Source organism: Salminus brasiliensis, chromosome 3, assembly GCF_030463535.1.
Source record: "Salminus brasiliensis chromosome 3, fSalBra1.hap2, whole genome shotgun sequence".
Taxonomy (NCBI): domain Eukaryota; kingdom Metazoa; phylum Chordata; class Actinopteri; order Characiformes; family Bryconidae; genus Salminus; species Salminus brasiliensis.
In genome coordinates this window covers 1,694,056-1,712,340 of record NC_132880.1, presented here as the reverse complement: position 1 = coordinate 1,712,340, position 18,285 = coordinate 1,694,056, and positions in this window count along the sequence as shown.

Sequence of the window (18,285 nt, the reverse complement as noted above, 5' to 3'; positions counted from 1 at the left end):
TACACAAGAACGAAAAATCCTTCTAAACTTGCAATGGAAGTCAATGTAAAAAAAAAATAATAATAATAATTGCAGGTGATTTTGGAGCGTTTCTATTGGTCCGTTCATCAGTCAGTTCTGATACAGTGTAACAGAACTCCCAACTTTCTCACATTATAAAGCAGTGGAGTGAAGTCCTGCGCTGTGTATTACAGGCAGACTAGTGTTGCTCTCCAGGTCTCGGGTTTCGCAGCAGGAGGCTCCCTAGATCATTTGACACCACACACACAAACACTCTCTCTCTCTCTCTCCACACTGCCCGCAGTCTCGTCCAGCTAATGAAGCCCATACTCAACCTCGTAACTGGCAATGACACAGCGCTATAAAATAAAATGGAGAGAGAGAGAGAGAGAGAGAGAGAGAGAGCAGTTTAGTGTGTGCACTGGAAATAGCAAATAGGGCCTGAAGAGTTGGTCTAGAACAGACAATGGCAGCTCTCACATCAAATCAAGTCCATCACGATGCATTAACACTGAGAAAGAGAGCGCGAGAGCACGCAAGAGCACGCGAGAGCATGCAGGAGAGAGGGAGGGAGTAGAAGGAAGGAGTTTGTGCTCCAGTGGAAGCTGTAATACAAAGAGTAGAACTCCAGGTTGGTGGAAAATCTCATTGTCAGAGTGGCGTAATTCTGATTTGTCATTGAAAGTGCCCAAATGTTTGTGGACGCGTCTTCGAATGAATGCACTGAGCTATGGGAAGTTGACACAGATGTGCAAATGCACGCAGATATCTTGTCTAGTCTCTGTAGAGAGAAGAGTACTTTACTTAGATGGTCTATATCAGCACCATGCTGCTTAATGCCAGGCGTGGGCTACAGGAGGGGTATAAAGCATTGAGGAGCTGTGGAGCAGTGGAAGAACTGTGTTCTCTGGAATGATGGATGGTGGAGCTTCATCCAGTACTTTTGGGGTGAGTTGGGGATGATGAAGTGGGATTGTGATCATCCAACATGCTGCAGAACCTCAGCTGAGAGAGCTGATGGAATGATTGGGAATCTGGATGTAAAGGTTCAGCAAGAAGGACAGTGGCTGCAGCAGTGGCAGCGGCAGTGGCAGCAGCACTGGCAGAAGCAGTGGCAGAGTAAAGGCAGAGCAGTAATGAAGAGCAGAGCTGAACTGCTGAGGCTGAAACCACAACTCTGGACCTGACACTCAAAACCCACCTCCATCTGCTGACTGTAAATCCCCCCAAAACCACAGCAAGGTGAGAGCAAAGACACACACACACACACACACACACACACACACACACACACACACACACACACACACAACTTTAGTCCTGATTCAGCAGAGTAGCTCTACTTTAACATTACAGTCCTTCTATTTTTCTTCTCTCAGCATTAAATTCTTCCTTCCGATTTATTTCCTTCTCACTCTTTCCTCTTTCTTTTATTTATTTTTTTTATTTAATTCTTTTTTTCTCATTTCTAATTTCTTTTTATTTCATTTTGTCTTTCTTTCTTTTACATTTTCATATTATTAATGTTTCCCTTTTGTCTTTCTTTTTATTTCTATGTATTTTTTTCTTTCAATTTTTGTTCTTTTTATTTTTTTTCCTTTCTTTCTTTTTCATTTCTATATTCTTTCTTTTATTTCTTTCTATTTTCACTTTCTTTCATTTTGAATTTTTTTTATTTTCTTTTTATTGTTTTAATTTTATTTTATTGTTACTTTCTTTCTTCAGATGTTTGGACTGAAAACATAGCAGTCAACAGCTGATCATGAAATGTGATCAAACAGTTGTTTCATCTTTCCATGTGTGTGTGTGTGTGTGTGTGTGTGTGTTAGAGCTGCTGCTGTGTCCCTCCAAAATAACTGCACTAACTGCTGTAACACTGACTATGAGCATTCTCAGATCTGCTTAAGGAAGTACAAACACACGCACACACACACACACACACACACACACACACACACACATGCGTGCACACACTAACACACGACGGGAGCGGCTCAGCGCTGCACCACAAATTCAACTTTGGCGGTATGAAATAACGACGGGTTTCCATAGAGATAAGAGAGAAGAGGGATGAAGCCTGTTCTCCAGGGTGTCCCAGGGGGCCTTCATGCTCTCTCTCTCTCTCTGTATCTCTCTGTATCTCTCTGTATCTCTCTCTCTCTCTGGGTCTCCTTCTTTAATGTATCAGTCTCTGCTCCGTCTCATCAAAGCGCAGTCTCTGCCTCTCTCTGTCTCTGCAGCAGTCTAATGATGCTGCTCAGTGAGAGCTACTTACAGAGAGAGAGCGCGAGAGAGAGCGCGAGAGAGAGAAATTTATTTCGGTCGCTGTTCTTCAACAGCACATTAATACTTAGAACTAAAACAACTGGCTCCTCTCTCTCTCTCTCTCTCTCTTTATCTATTCATCTTTATATATCACTAGATTTTGAAGGAGCATTGCTGTGAGCATCTGATTGCATTCAGCAATCAAGGGCATTAGTGAGATTAGGATGTTGGATGATGATCACCAACCCCACCTCATCATCCCAACCTCCCCCCAAACTCATCCCAAAAGTACTGGATGGAGCTCCACCACCATCCATCATTCCAGTTCTCCCACTGCTCCACAGCTCCTCGATGCCCCTTCACATGAGTCCTATTCTAATGGCAGTTCTTCTCTACAGGGACTACACAAGCTGTGTGTGCATTTGCACATCTGTGTCAGCTATAGGTGCAACTTAAAGTGGTTGAATGCATTCATTAGAAGGGGTGTCCACAAACATTTGGACATGTAGTTTATCAATACAACTGACAGCTGACTTGTGTTTAAACTCCACGCCAGACATGACCTCCAGATCCCCTGTGGATCTCTCTCTGTCTCTCTGTCTCTCTCTCTCTCTCTCTCTCTCTCTCTCTGTTTCTCTCCCTCTCTCTCTCTCTCTCTCTCTCTCTCTCTCTCTTCCTCTCCCTCTCCTCTCTCTCTCTCTCTCTCTCTCTCTCTCTCTCTCTTTTCCTCTCTCTCTCTCTCTCTCTCTCTCTCTCTCTCTCTCTCTCCCTCTTTTCCTCTCTCTCTCTCTCTCTCTCTCTCTCTCTCTCTCTCTCTCCATCCATTTCTTCTTCATCATCCTTCCGTTCTCCATCAGTCTTCTCTAATCACTCCATCCTCTACAGACGGTAGTCCTGCCTCAGAGCACCATCAGAGCCCACCTCATCTATCACACACACACACACACACTCACACACACACACACACACTCACACTCACACACACACACACACTCACACACACACACACAAACAAACCATACATACACGGCTTGCTATCTCTCTCTCCCTCTCTCTCTCTCTCTCTCTCTCTCTCTCTCTCTCTCTCTATCTGTCTCTTTGTCTCTCTCTCTCTCGCTCTGTCTCTGTGCATCTGTCTGTCTGCTCTCCCTCACCTCTCACACTTCTTCCTACATCCCTTTCCACACACTGCTGATGGAGGAGGGCAGGGGGATGGAATGGATCAACAGGTACTGAATGGCACATGCATGTGATCAGTTTTCCAGAGGTGATCAGTTTTCCATAGGTGATCAATTTTCCAGAGGTGATCAGTTTTCTACAGGTGATCAGTTTTCCACAGGTGATCAGTTTTCTACAGGTGATCAGTTTTCCACAGGTGATCAGTTTTCCAGAGGTGATCAGTTTTCCACAGGTGATCGGTTTTCTACAGGTGATCAGTTTTCCACAGGTGATCAGTTTTCCACAGGTGATCGGTTTTCCAGAGGTGATTAGTTTTCTACAGGTGATCAGTTTTCCACAGGTGATCAGTTTTCCACAGGTGATCGGTTTTCCAGAGGTGATTAGTTTTTTACAGGTGATCAGTTTTTTACAGGTGATCAGTTTTCCAGAGGTGATCAGTTTTTCACAGGTGATCAATTTTCCACACGTGAAAAAACATAATGGAAAACATTATCAAATGTAGAAAATGTGATCAGTTATGGAAAACATCACCTGTGATCAGAGAGCGGCCCACCTGCTGCAGTTTTAAATAAGGCAGGTACACACCCCCCTGCTGACCTCGCTCTGAAGGTGAGTGTGTTTAAACAGAGGCTTAAAGACTAGGTTAGCTAACAGCTACAGAGCTCCGCAGGGAAGCCGCTTATTCATTAGGCTCTCACAGCTTCACCTCCCGCCGTCATTTCCCCTATTTACCTCATTCCCAGTACAGCTCCGCTGAGCAGGGAGTGAAAAGCACAGACCCACGCACTCAGAATAAACCGTAAAAGCTCAGAGCCGTACTAATAAATAAAAGGAGGTCAATTAACCTGTTTATTGAAGTTTTATTTACATTATTTAAAAATAACTTTTCAGTTTGAACTTTATTAAAACTTAACATGAAGAACAAAACAAAGAAAGAAAGAAAAAAGAAATATAGCAGGATAAAAAAAGGGAAAATAAAATAACTGAAAATAAATAAAGAAAAATTTGAAAGAAAATAAAAAAAATATTTTTTATTAAAAATAAAAATAAAAGCACAAATAAAAAAATAAATAAATGGAGACAAAAAAGAATAAATAAAAGAAAGAAAATAAAAGAAAGAGCCGATTAATACATTTTATTAAAAAAAGAGAAAAAAAGAATTAAAGAACAAAGGAAAAAATAGAGGGAAGGAAATTGAAGAAAGAATGAAAGAAAAAAGAAAGAAAGAAAGAATCAAAGAAAAGGCAAAATAATTAACAAATAAAATAAATAAAAAGAAAGAAGAGTGAATTAATTAATAAATGAAAGAGAAAGAAAAAAATGAAAATTAAAAAGAAAGAAAAAAATTAAAAGAAAGAAAGAATAAAAATGAGGTGGTGGAGGTGAGGAGTAAACGAGTGGAGAAGTGGAGGAGTGCAGGTTCTTCCACATAGAGCGAGAAGGAGAGAGCGTGGTCCTCCTCCAGTTCAGCTCCTGTAGAGCTCTGTGAGATCTTCACCAGAGCTGCTCTTCTTCTGCAGGTGCACTCAGCCCTCCATACCTGACATTCATCCCAGCAGAGGGAGTTAATGAGAGGCAGTTAAGCTCTGAGCTCAGCAGGAGGACGGGGTGATCAGGTTTGGAGTGATGCCCCTAAACATCCCGGAACTTCAGGATGGTTGGAGAGGTGGAACACGGCGTGCTAAACTTCCTCCTCAACTGAGAGAATAATAAAGTGGAGCTGGAACAGGCAGTGCTGCCAGAGCTTCAGCGACAAAAACACCTCACACGGCACTTCCTCAGGGTTCTACATTTAAATCAACGCCCCCCCCCCCCCCCCACACACACACACACACACACACACACAAGCTTATCTCAGAGAGCAGGAGGTGCCCTTCAGTATTCTATCCTATTCTATTCCTTTAGACGTTGACACATGCAGGACCATCAAATTGTATTCCATTCAGTTCTATTTCTGACACATTCAATTCCATTCAGTACCTTTCCTGTCATTTACATACAGACACATTCCATCCCATTTTACTGCATTCCACCCCATTCCTTACCTAAGTATTCCTTATTATTCCATTGCATTCCATTCGTTCCTGTTCCTTTACTGACACATTCCATTGCATTCCATTGCATTTTCAGTACTGACACATTCCATTCCATTTTCAGTACTGACACATTCCATTTCAGTCAATTGCATTTTAAGTACTGACACATTCCATTTCAGTCAATTCCATTTTCAGTACTGACACATTCCATTGCATTGCATTCCATTTAATTCATGTCCATTCAATTCCACTTTCCTCGAGCACTTTGCTGCTACAGCGCTGCTCATACACCTGATTAAGGCCAACATTCGTTGAGAAGTTGCTTCCCGGGAATATGTCTGATAGAAGCCCACTGCATTCCTTGTCCTGTAGGCCGACTGTCTCCCTGTGTTCCTCAAGCCTGTTCACAGAGTCGCTCTGACCTGCATGTCAATCAATCAAACGAATGTAAAGTCGGGAAGTGGTTGGTCAGCACCTAGTTAGTCGGGTGGGGCTACACAGTAGGACAGTCCCTTTCTTTAGGCAGTTGCTTAGGGCTCCAGATTGACCCCTGAGGACGTAAGGTTTGTTGTTGGATGTATTTGCTTATATTGACAGTGTTTAATATTTGACCTTTATCCAGGTGTGATAATGTTTTATTGTGTACAGAATTAGCATTTATTAAACATTGTTTTCTTACCAAATACATATATATATATATATAAAAACTTTAATATCACGTTTTAATTTTTCCAGAAAACCAGTGTGACTAAGCTGATTATGGCAAGTTGCTCCAGGAGCCGGGAATCCCTCCGTGGGGTAAACCCTTCATCCCAGCAGTAGAAGAAAATAAACTGGGATATGGGAACATGCGGACACCGGCCTTCCCGACTGCTGGCAAAGCAGAGTCACGGCGCTGCTATGACAACCGAAGGCTCACCACCTCGACGTTTCGCAGCTCGAAAATGACAGCCTTTAAAAAGCAGGATATTAAAGGGGCGGACGATGAATGTCAGTCTGCCAGAGGGTAGAATTAAAGGGGAGGACGCTCATTCCAGGCTGATTACGGGAGCTGCCGGAATTAGCGCATGAGCAAAGCTAGCGGCTGACAGGAGCAGAGGTAAAGACTGGAGACTGGGAGTGTGGAGGAGATGTAGAGGCAGCAGTCAGATGGATCGGATGAGAAGCGAAGCGCAGCGTTTTCACGGCTTATTGCTACTATTGAGGAACGAAAGGACAGGAAGAGAACGGTGTGGGTGTTAGCACGCTAAATTGGGGTTCACTGTAGCGAACGCGGCCTTCAAGATACAATCCACGATCTGCTCCTCCAGACACTGGACGCTTGATTGGATGGGTGACTGGTTAAGTGATTGGATGGATGATTGGGTGAGTGATTGGGCAGATAGCTGAACAGGTGGACTGGACAGGTGATTGACCGCGGTGGAGAAAATACATCAGAGAGTTTGAATAAAAGTAAGTTTAGAGAAAGGCAGTCTAGTTTAAAGGAAGTTTAGAGAAAGGTAGTCTAGTTTAGAGGAAGGTAGTCTAGTTTAGAGGAAGTTTAGAGAAAGGTAGTCTAGTTTAGAGGAAGGTAGTCTAGTTTAGAGGAAGGCAGTCTAGTTTAGAGGAAGGTGGTCTAGAGGAAGGTAGTCTAGTTTAGAGGAAGGTGGTCTAGAGGAAGTTTAGAGGAAGGTAGTCTAGTTTAGAGGAAGGTGGTCTAGAGGAAGTTTAGAGGAAGGTAGTCTAGTTTAGAGGAATGTAGTCTAGTTTAGAGGAAGGTGGTCTAGAGGAAGGTAGTCTAGTTTAGAGGAATGTAGTCTAGTTTAGAGGAATGTAGTCTAGTTTAGAGGAAGGTGGTCTAGAGGAAGGTAGTCTAGTTTAGAGGAAGGTAGTCTAGTTTAAAGGAAGTTTAGAGAAAGGTACTCTAGTTTTGAAGAGATTTGGAGGAAGGTAGTCTAGTTTAGAGCAAGGTAGTCTAGTTTAGAGGAAATGTAGAGGAAGGTAGTCTAGTTTAGAGGAGATTTTGAGGAAGGCAATCTAGTTTAGAGGAAGGTAGTCTAGAGGAAGTTTAGAGGAAGGTAGTCTAGTTTAAAGGAAGTTTAGAGAAAGGTACTCAAGAGGAAATTTAGAAAATAGTCTAGTTTAGGGGAAGTTTAGAGGAAGCTAGTTTAGTTTAGAGGAGATTTTGAGGAAGGTAGTCTAGTTTAGAGGAAGGTAGTCTAGTTTAGAGATAGTTTAGAGGAAGATAGTCTAGTTTGGAGGAAGCTAGTCTAGTTTAGAGGACATTTAGAGAAAGGTAATCTAGTTTAGAGGAAGCTAGTCTAGTTTAGAGGAAATTTAGAGGAAGGTAGTCTAGTTTAGAGGAAGTTAGTCTAGTTTAGAGGAAATTTAGAGGAAGGTAGTCTAGTTTAGAGGAAGATAATCTAGTATAGAGGAAGGTAGTCTATTTTAGTGGAAGTTTAGAAGAATGTAGTCTACTTTAGAGGAAGGTTATTAATGAATAATTACACACCAGTCAGCCGTCACATTAATACTACCTGCCTAATATTGAGTAGATTGAGTAGGTAGTACTTGAGTCATAGACTCGGGTGCCCATGACCCTATCGCTGGTTTACTGGTTGTCCTTGTAACAAAATGAATTACAGCTCCCAATTGTAGGGGGAGGTCAGGAGCAACAGTCTAGGGATGGAGGATTCAGGTCCAAAAAAGTAATAATTTTTTACTTTACTTTTACTTCACTTTTACACCACTGTCGTAAATACAAACCACGATTTGAGCGCCCCCTCATGGACAGCTTAGCTGCAGCAGAGTTGCACAGGCAGTTGGAACAGAATCTTGGGATGAATTTTGACTTTCTGGACCTGAATTTGTCATCTCTAGACTGTATTATTGAAACATCTCCCTGAATGTATTTATTCATATCTGAAAGAAATTCCGTCCAATTTTCCCTCTGTAATTTGAGGAGTTCTGAATGGCAGCCAGCGTAGCGGTTTGTGTGTCACCTCTCCACTCTGCCTGTATTATTCATGCCTGTATTTATTAGCCCTCTGAGGTACAATTAGATGAATTGGGATTTAGAATTAGTTCCTCTGTCAGAGACTCAGCACTTTAACAGCAGAAACCAGCCAGGCTGTGAACACCTCCTCAGAGTGTGGCGCTTTGGGAAGAATAGCTTTTGATTTCTCGAAGCCGGTTTCCTTTCTTTCGCTTTTACTCTTTTATTCCAGTCGTGCTTAAATGGATTTAAATGAGTCATGCGGCGGTTTTAAAAACCTGCTGATGGAGTTCTGGTAATATGGGCTGTGATACATAAATATGCCCAAAGGTTTGTGCCCTGACCTTCATTCTTCAGGTCAGGGCACTCTGCTGGTTGATCTTTAGCTTTGGCACTCCAACTCATCATAAAGGTACTGGATGGAGCTCCATCACTCATTTGAGAATCCTACAGCTGGGGGACTTTGCACCCCTCTAGTCCACTCTTGGTATTGGGCACAGTTACTCGTTCTATTGGTCAGTGCTTTCCAATGGAGATTATGAGGTGGTAGTACCTCTAGGCTCCTGCAGATGGCGCTGCATGAGGATGAGGGGGCTATAAATACCTCTGGGGTTCAATGTACAGTCTCGTTGGATGTGTGTGGAAAATTTGGGCATGGCCAAAGTCCACAGTGTGAAGGAAGTAGCCCATCTGAACCTGCCGGTGTATGGAAGCTTACGGTCATACCGGTCTACCAGCAGTGGCTGAAATCCACTCATTTTAGCCAATCATGAACATCTGCTTTGCCACCCATTTTCCACACAACCAATGAGACCACCTCTTTTCAATCTACCAATCCCGCTGCACACCCTGCACGTAGCCCGATAATCCTCATGCTGCGCCATCTGCAGGAGCCTGAATTTACTACCACCTTAAAAACGCAATTTAAATTTTTTTTTTTTCGGTGGAGCTACATATGAAACCCAACCCCTGTGTCAGCAATGAACACAGGTTCCAGATTCCCTGGAATTCATTAGAAGGGGTGTCCATATACGTTTGGACACAAAGCAGGTTCTTTAATAAGCTCTCAAGCAATCAGATGTCCCTTTTATGTCTTGTCTTTATTTTTTTGTTTTTTTACAATTCAGCTTAACATAATGTTTCCTTTGAAGTGCAAACTCACATGAAATCCGATCCCTCCATTCCGCCTTCAGAAGATATTTGCATATTTTTCTGCAAATGATCACAAACAAACAGTTTGTCTGAATTGTCAGGTTACACAATGGGTCTCAATTGTGGGCTGCTAACATGTCTGAGTTTGTCTAGAATTGGTATCTTGAAAGCCTGCTGCAGTCTCAGGTTGTAAAAAAGCACAGTAATTTACTGTATTTACAAAAGACATCTTTTCAGTGTTGGTTTTCGGGTTATCTGCTGAGAGTTGCAACCCCTGGACATTCAGCTGTTTGCTGTATAGTTCAAATATAATATCCAGAAATATATACGAGCATCATAATCATCCAGACATGTGTGTATGTGTGTTCACTTGTGTCTTTCTGCCATAGCTGCCCTCCCAATGATGGCATCAGAGCTACTCAGGTGCCCAATCAGGAGGAACCAGCCTTTAAATGCTGGGAAGAAGGTCCACCATACTCCACTGGAAGCTCTTGGCTATGCTTGAGAACTTGCTTAATCCAGCGCCTGTGAAATGTAACCGCATGCTGAATATCGCCTTACCCAGCCAGCAGAGCATGTTCCAGGGGTGTTCGGCAATGATTTTAAAAGGTTCCAGGCAGCATGTACCACCAGCCACCAGCAGGGGGTCTGGCTGGCACAGTGGTAATCAGCAATGCCCAGGCCTACTTGTGTGGCACAATATATATATGAATCCAGCTAAACAACACAAGCAGGGGTGAGCAGTAACAGTGAGTTTTGAGTTCAGGGGAACTGTGGAGGTCAAGACGAGATCTGGAAGACCATGAAAACGTCCCCTTGCTAAATCTTCAAATGACCGGATCTTTGGGACAGAGTCAGAGGAAGGAAACTCCAGGTTATCCAGCAACCCAGAGCACCTTCCTCTGCATGATTCAGTGAAACCAGCAGTCAGAAGTAATGCACATAAACTTACAGCTTACTTTCTTGTCGCTCGCTGCACTTCAAAGGGCTGAAGGTATTGCGTTTAGAGTAGACCCCCAGGTCAGTGCTGGTCGGCGGATCTCATTAAATCATCGCTTGTCATTTACTAATGAAATTGATTTATTAAGATTCCCGCTGTTAAATCCAACCTCCCCGCGCCTCGGAATAATCACAGCCGGTTTCATCTCTGCAGGGAGACGTTTCAGCACCTCAAGGTTGGATCTGGAAGGTTTGGCTAGAATTGGGATTTAAGGGGGAATGATGTTGGAGGCTTTAACTCATTATATTAAATTAAACCATGAGAGAAGGAGGAAGGGAGGGACTGAACGAGGGCGATATGAGCTTATGACCTTAACTACTGACCCATTCATGCAGTCTGATCAAGCTGGAGGTGGGTAGATGAGGCCAGTTGTTCCTCTAGATATTAATTATCCTTTTGAAGGGAGTTAAGATGTAGGCAGTCGCTCAGAGAGGGGTTTGGTCTGAAATGCTCCAATCTAGAGAAACCTACCCGAGTCAGAGCCGTAAGGTATTGTAGGATATTACCCGAAAGGGCTATGAATACACTGCCTGAGGCCTGACACACTGTTTTACCAGAGATTTGCAGATAATTTGCTGTAGAAAGTGGTAAAAATGTATTCCTGGTGGAGGGATACATGCAGGGTGTTGTGAGGCAGAATAGTCCCTAAAGTAAGTGTATTTGCCACCTTCTTGCATATCTTCCCATCTCCTCATCAGCTAAAGCAACAAGCCATGAGAGGCGGAACGATACTGCGATTTTATCACGAGGAAGGGTGTTATTTATCAAATAAATGTATAAAATATGATTCATTACAATTCACAAACATATTTATTTACACAAACCTTTACAACAAAACTAAAATTCTTCCCCCGCAAAATGTAGTCCGTTACTGTGAGTGCTGTTTCTAGGCAACATTAGAGACGAAGGTTTAGCTAGCTATAATAATATGGCGTAGATGCTCCATGAAACAATATGAAGTGTAGGGCTAGCCTGGGGCTGTGTTTTTAGCCGTTAGCTCAAGAAGCTAGCTGATTAGCTTTAGCTTAACTGATTGTATAGCATTTCTCTCTGAAATCTGATCCTGATCAGGCTGAATTTAATTAAACGGCAACAAAACAATGTGAGACTTAAATTTTTATCTAATGTATTTTATTGATAATATTCGTATTAATCGTTCCTTTAGGGGTCAGTGTAAACTCTGCTAGCTAAGCAGGCTAACAGGTTAAAAGGTCAGACACTTTTTTTTATATGATTTACCTGAAAAGTTTCCATTTATTTTACAATGAGTTTGAATGTGGCTCAGCCAATCAGATTTCAGCACCAGAACTGTCCGTTTTATCAATTCCATATGACACCGAAATGACACGTGCAGGTTCACTGGATAGTAAATAAATCGGCTATATTTGTGTGTAGTCATGACGACCAACGCCTGGTTTCATCCTCCACCACCACTGTCACCGTCTCAACCACTAAATCATGACGACTTTACTCCTCAACCTTCTCGCAATGCTGTTGACACGCCTGTCCTCATTCATCTTCTCGTCCTCTTCTACTGTATGTCTCTCTATCTCTCTCACTTTCCCATTTCTCCTCTGACTCATCTCTGTCTCATACGGAACCGTAACTCCAGTAATCTGTCACTCTCTCTCGCTCTGTCTGATTCCTTGCCTCGACCACGTCAGGTTCTTGCTCGACTAGCTCGTAGGAGCTGCTTTCTTAGCGGTACGTTTACAATCTGGCTGCATTGTCAATTAAAACGGCAGATCTGTCTGGAGAGTCTAACTCATTAGTCTCATCTGCTATTTAAAGAGAGCGACGAGTTGGAGAACGTCAGCTCAGGAGAAGAGCTTTGACGTTGATTTTGGGTTTGTTTGAAAGAGAACTTTTCCTCTCTCAGAGCTCTGAGGAACTGCTGGCATTTTCAGTCGTTGTTGAGGTTCCGGTCCAGGTTGACGGGATTGTATCACACAGTTTCTACAGAGCCTAATCCAGCGTATATTAACTGTGTCTAAAGTTTAGAGGTACTGCTGAAGTGACTGAGATTGATATTGCCTTTCTAGAAAATCACAGTATGTCCCAATACATGGGGCCCAAGCACTGTAAGCCCAATGAGGCATCTGAATGTTTATCAGTGTTTGGGTTCTGACTGTGTGGGTGTATTTGATCAGTGATTGAGTTCTGACTGTGTTGGTGTATTTGATCAGTGATTGGGTTCTGACTGTGTTGGTGTATTTGATCAGTGATTGGGTTCTGACTATGTTGGTGTATTTGATCAGTGTTTGGGTTCTGACTGTGTGGGTGTATTTGATCAGTGATTGGGTTCTGACTGTGTTGGTGTATTTGATCAGTGTTTGGGTTCTGACTGTGTTGGTGTATTTGATCAGTGTTTGGGTTCTGACTGTGTTGTGGTGTTTGTTCTGACTGTGTTGGTGTATTTGATCAGTGATTGGGTTCTGACTGTGTTGGTGTATTTGATCAGTGTTTGGGGTCTGACTGTGTTGGTGTATTTGATCAGTGATTGGGTTCTGACTGTGTTGGTGTATTTGATCAGTGATTGGGTTCTGACTGTGTTGGTGTATTTGATCAGTGTTTGGGTTCTGACTATGTTGGTGTATTTGATCAGTGATTGGGTTCTGACTGTGTTGGTGTATTTGATCAGTGTTTGGGTTCTGACTGTGTTGTGGTGTTTGTTCTGACTGTGTTGGTGTATTTGATCAGTGATTGGGTTCTGACTGTGTTGTGGTGTTTGGGTTCTGACTGTGTTGGTGTATTTGATCAGTGATTGGGTTCTGACTGTGTTGGTGTATTTGATCAGTGATTGGGTTCTGACTGTGTTGGTGTATTTGATCAGTGTTTGGGTTCTGACTGTGTTGGTGTATTTGATCAGTGATTGGGTTCTGACTGTGTTGGTGTATTTGATCAGTGTTTGGGTTCTGACTGTGTTGTGGTGTTTGTTCTGACTGTGTTGGTGTATTTGATCAGTGTTTGGGTTCTGACTGTGTTGGTGTATTTGATCAGTGATTGGGTTCTGACTGTGTTGGTGTATTTGATCAGTGTTTGGGTTCTGACTGTGTTGGTGTATTTGATCAGTGTTTGGGTTCTGTGTTGGTGTATTTGATCAGTGTTTGGGTTCTGACTGTGTTGGTGTATTTGATCAGTGTTTGGGTTCTGTGTTGGTGTATTTGATCAGTGTTTGGGTTCTGACTGTGTTGGTGTATTCCATCAGTGTTTGGGTTCTGACTGTGTTGGTGTATTTGATCAGTGTTTGGGTTCTGACTGTGTTGGTGTATTTGATCAGTGTTTGGGTTCTGTGTTGGTGTATTTGATCAGTGTTTGGGTTCTGACTGTGTTGGTGTATTTGATCAGTGTTTGGGTTCTGTGTTGGTGTATTTGATCAGTGTTTGGGTTCTGACTGTGTTGGTGTATTTGATCAGTGTTTGGGTTCTGACTGTGTTGGTGTATTTGATCAGTGTTTGGGTTCTGACTGTGTTGGTGGTACACACTCACACTGTAAACCAAGCCTCACCTGATTCCTCCTGTTCTTTAACTTCAAGACTGTAAAAATGGAGACAAGAAAGATAACCTTCACAAAGAGTGTCCTAGTGCGCAAACACACACACACACACACACACACTCACACACACACACACACACACTCACACTCACACACACACACACTCACACATAAACGTTATCCAAACCATCAACAGACTGATATCACACAGTAGACCTTAAGTAAGAGAGGAATGTATTCACTGCGCACACACTGCCACACACACACACATACACGCACACTTAAATATAAGGGGAGTGTTAACCACTAACCTCAGTCCTTCATATAGACATATCACAGCCTCATAAACTTTTATGACTCAGCTCAACAACGACCTTCAGTGGGTCACAGCACACACACTCGAGCAACCCAGCGTGCCCAGAAACACACACATGTTCATTGACACACACACACACACGGGCCTAAGCACGTATGTCGTTCATCCCGTTCACTCTAACGGCTGAAAGACCTTTCTGCAACCGGTGGTCGAGTGAGATGGCTTTTCTCTCTCTCTCTCTCTTGCTCTCTTTCTGATCTCAGACCTGCCCTTATAGAGTATATTCAGACGTCCCCATCACTACATATAACCCAATCCATATCAGGTTCTGCACTCAGGGCAGTGATTGGGTTCTGACTGTGTTGGTGTATTTGATCAGTGATTGGGTTCTGACTGTGTTGGTGTATTTGATCAGTGATTGGGTTCTGACTGTGTTGGTGTATTTGATCAGTGATTGGGTTCTGACTGTGTTGTGGTGTTTGTTCTGACTGTGTTGGTGTATTTGATCAGTGATTGGGTTCTGACTGTGTTGGTGTATTTGATCAGTGATTGGGTTCTGACTGTGTTGTGGTGTTTATTCTGACTGTGTTGGTGTATTTGATCAGTGTTTGGGTTCTGACTATGTTGGTGTATTTGATCAGTGATTGGGTTCTGACTGTGTTGTGGTGTTTATTCTGACTGTGTTGGTGTATTTGATCAGTGATTGGGTTCTGACTGTGTTGTGGTGTTTATTCTGACTGTGTTGGTGTATTTGATCAGTGTTTGGGTTCTGACTATGTTGGTGTATTTGATCAGTGTTTGGGTTCTGACTGTGTTGGTGTATTTGATCAGTGTTTGGGTTCTGACTGTGTTGGTGTATTTGATCAGTGTTTGGGTTCTGACTATGTTGGTGTATTTGATCAGTGATTGGGTTCTGACTGTGTTGTGGTGTTTGTTCTGACTGTGTTGGTGTATTTGATCAGTGATTGGGTTCTGACTGTGTTGGTGTATTTGATCAGTGATTGGGTTCTGACTGTGTTGTGGTGTTTATTCTGACTGTGTTGGTGTATTTGATCAGTGTTTGGGTTCTGACTATGTTGGTGTATTTGATCAGTGATTGGGTTCTGACTGTGTTGTGGTGTTTATTCTGACTGTGTTGGTGTATTTGATCAGTGATTGGGTTCTGACTGTGTTGTGGTGTTTATTCTGACTGTGTTGGTGTATTTGATCAGTGTTTGGGTTCTGACTATGTTGGTGTATTTGATCAGTGTTTGGGTTCTGACTGTGTTGGTGTATTTGATCAGTGTTTGGGTTCTGACTGTGTTGGTGTATTTGATCAGTGATTGGGTTCTGACTGTGTTGTGGTGTTTATTCTGACTGTGTTGGTGTATTTGATCAGTGATTGGGTTCTGACTGTGTTGGTGTATTTGATCAGTGTTTGGGGTCTGACTGTGTTGGTGTATTTGATCAGTGATTGGGTTCTGACTGTGTTGGTGTATTTGATCAGTGTTTGGGTTCTGACTATGTTGGTGTATTTGATCAGTGTTTGGGTTCTGACTGTGTTGGTGTATTTGATCAGTGATTGGGTTCTGACTGTGTTGGTGTATTTGATCAGTGATTGGGTTCTGACTGTGTTGGTGTATTTGATCAGTGTTTGGGTTCTGACTGTGTTGGTGTATTTGATCAGTGATTGGGTTCTGACTGTGTTGGTGTATTTGATCAGTGATTGGGTTCTGACTGTGTTGGTGTATTTGATCAGTGTTTGGGTTCTGACTATGTTGGTGTATTTGATCAGTGATTGGGTTCTGACTGTGTTGTGGTGTTTGTTCTGACTGTGTTGGTGTATTTGATCAGTGATTGGGTTCTGACTGTGTTGGTGTATTTGATCAGTGATTGGGTTCTGACTGTGTTGTGGTGTTTATTCTGACTGTGTTGGTGTATTTGATCAGTGTTTGGGTTCTGACTATGTTGGTGTATTTGATCAGTGTTTGGGTTCTGACTGTGTTGGTGTATTTGATCAGTGATTGGGTTCTGACTGTGTTGGTGTATTTGATCAGTGATTGGGTTCTGACTGTGTTGGTGTATTTGATCAGTGATTGGGTTCTGACTGTGTTGGTGTATTTGATCAGTGTTTGGGTTCTGACTATGTTGGTGTATTTGATCAGTGATTGGGTTCTGACTGTGTTGGTGTATTTGATCAGTGTTTGGGTTCTGACTATGTTGGTGTATTTGATCAGTGTTTGGGTTCTGACTATGTTGGTGTATTTGATCAGTGATTGGGTTCTGACTGTGTGGGTGTATTTGATCAGTGTTTGGGTTCTGACTGTGTTGGTGTATTTGATCAGTGATTGGGTTCTGACTGTGTTGGTGTATTTGATCAGTGATTGGGTTCTGACTGTGTTGGTGTATTTGATCAGTGTTTGGGTTCTGACTATGTTGGTGTATTTGATCAGTGATTGGGTTCTGACTGTGTTGGTGTATTTGATCAGTGTTTGGGTTCTGACTATGTTGGTGTATTTGATCAGTGTTTGGGTTCTGACTATGTTGGTGTATTTGATCAGTGATTGGGTTCTGACTGTGTGGGTGTATTTGATCAGTGTTTGGGTTCTGACTGTGTTGGTGTATTTGATCAGTGATTGGGTTCTGACTGTGTTGGTGTATTTGATCAGTGATTGGGTTCTGACTGTGTTGGTGTATTTGATCAGTGTTTGGGTTCTGACTGTGTTGGTGTATTTGATCAGTGTTTGGGTTCTGACTGTGTTGTGGTGTTTGGGTTCTGACTGTGTTGGTGTATTTGATCAGTGTTTGGGTTCTGTGTTGGTGTATTTGATCAGTGTTTGGGTTCTGACTGTGTTGTGGTGTTTGGGTTCTGACTGTGTTGGTGTATTTGATCAGTGTTTGGGTTCTGTGTTGGTGTATTTGATCAGTGTTTGGGTTCTGACTGTGTTGTGGTGTTTGTTCTGACTGTGTTGGTGTATTTGATCAGTGTTTGGGTTCTGTGTTGGTGTATTTGAGTCCTTTACGTTGCAAATTTCCCAAAGATTGGACCAATAGAAACGCTTTCCATTGACTTCCACTGAGGTAAGAAGGTTTTCTCTCTCTCCTGTAAAGTTGGCATTTTAATAGCAAGGTTTTTGTTGAACAGCGACGATCTGGACAGTACTGTTTTTACTCACAAACATACCACCTAAGATACCATTTCAGTTCAGCATTTACTGTTTAACCCCCACCCCCACCCCCGTCACTTCAGATGTCCCCATTACTACAAAACGCCCAATCCATATCAGCAGATCTCTATTGAGCGAGGCCCCATTAAAGACATAAATACAGGAGGATTCATCGTCAAACTAATCACTAGATTATACAGATATTAATATAACTTACCGGATAGCTGGTGATGGATAGTGGTGGTAAGTGTATCTACAGGTGCGGCCCCCTGTCCTCCTGTCACTGTGACTGATCCTGGATCAGCTCTACCCTGCAGACCCTGCAGTGCATGCCTGTCATTTCTCTCCGTAATGGAACGTAATGGATCTGACTGAGTATTTCTCTGTCTCAGCAGGGGAGTGGAGGATTGTGCTATTCTCTCTTTGCAAGCCCAGCATGTGTGTGTGTGTGTGTGTATAAGTGTGTGTGTGTGTGTGGAAAAAAAAATCGAGAGTCAGTTGCCATCTCTCCTGCTGTAAAGAAAAGCCCGAACCCTCACACTGAGAAAAACACAGAGACCTGCCATTTGCAATTTTATTAGCACTTTAATAGGTTTTCCCTCGAATCTCCAGCTTTGAGCCGTTCCTTTTTTTAACGCTCTTGTATTAAAAAAGGTCTGACACGCCTCGGCTTCGGCTCGTCAGTATTCATGCATTGAAATGAGGCGTCGGGGAGGAGGCG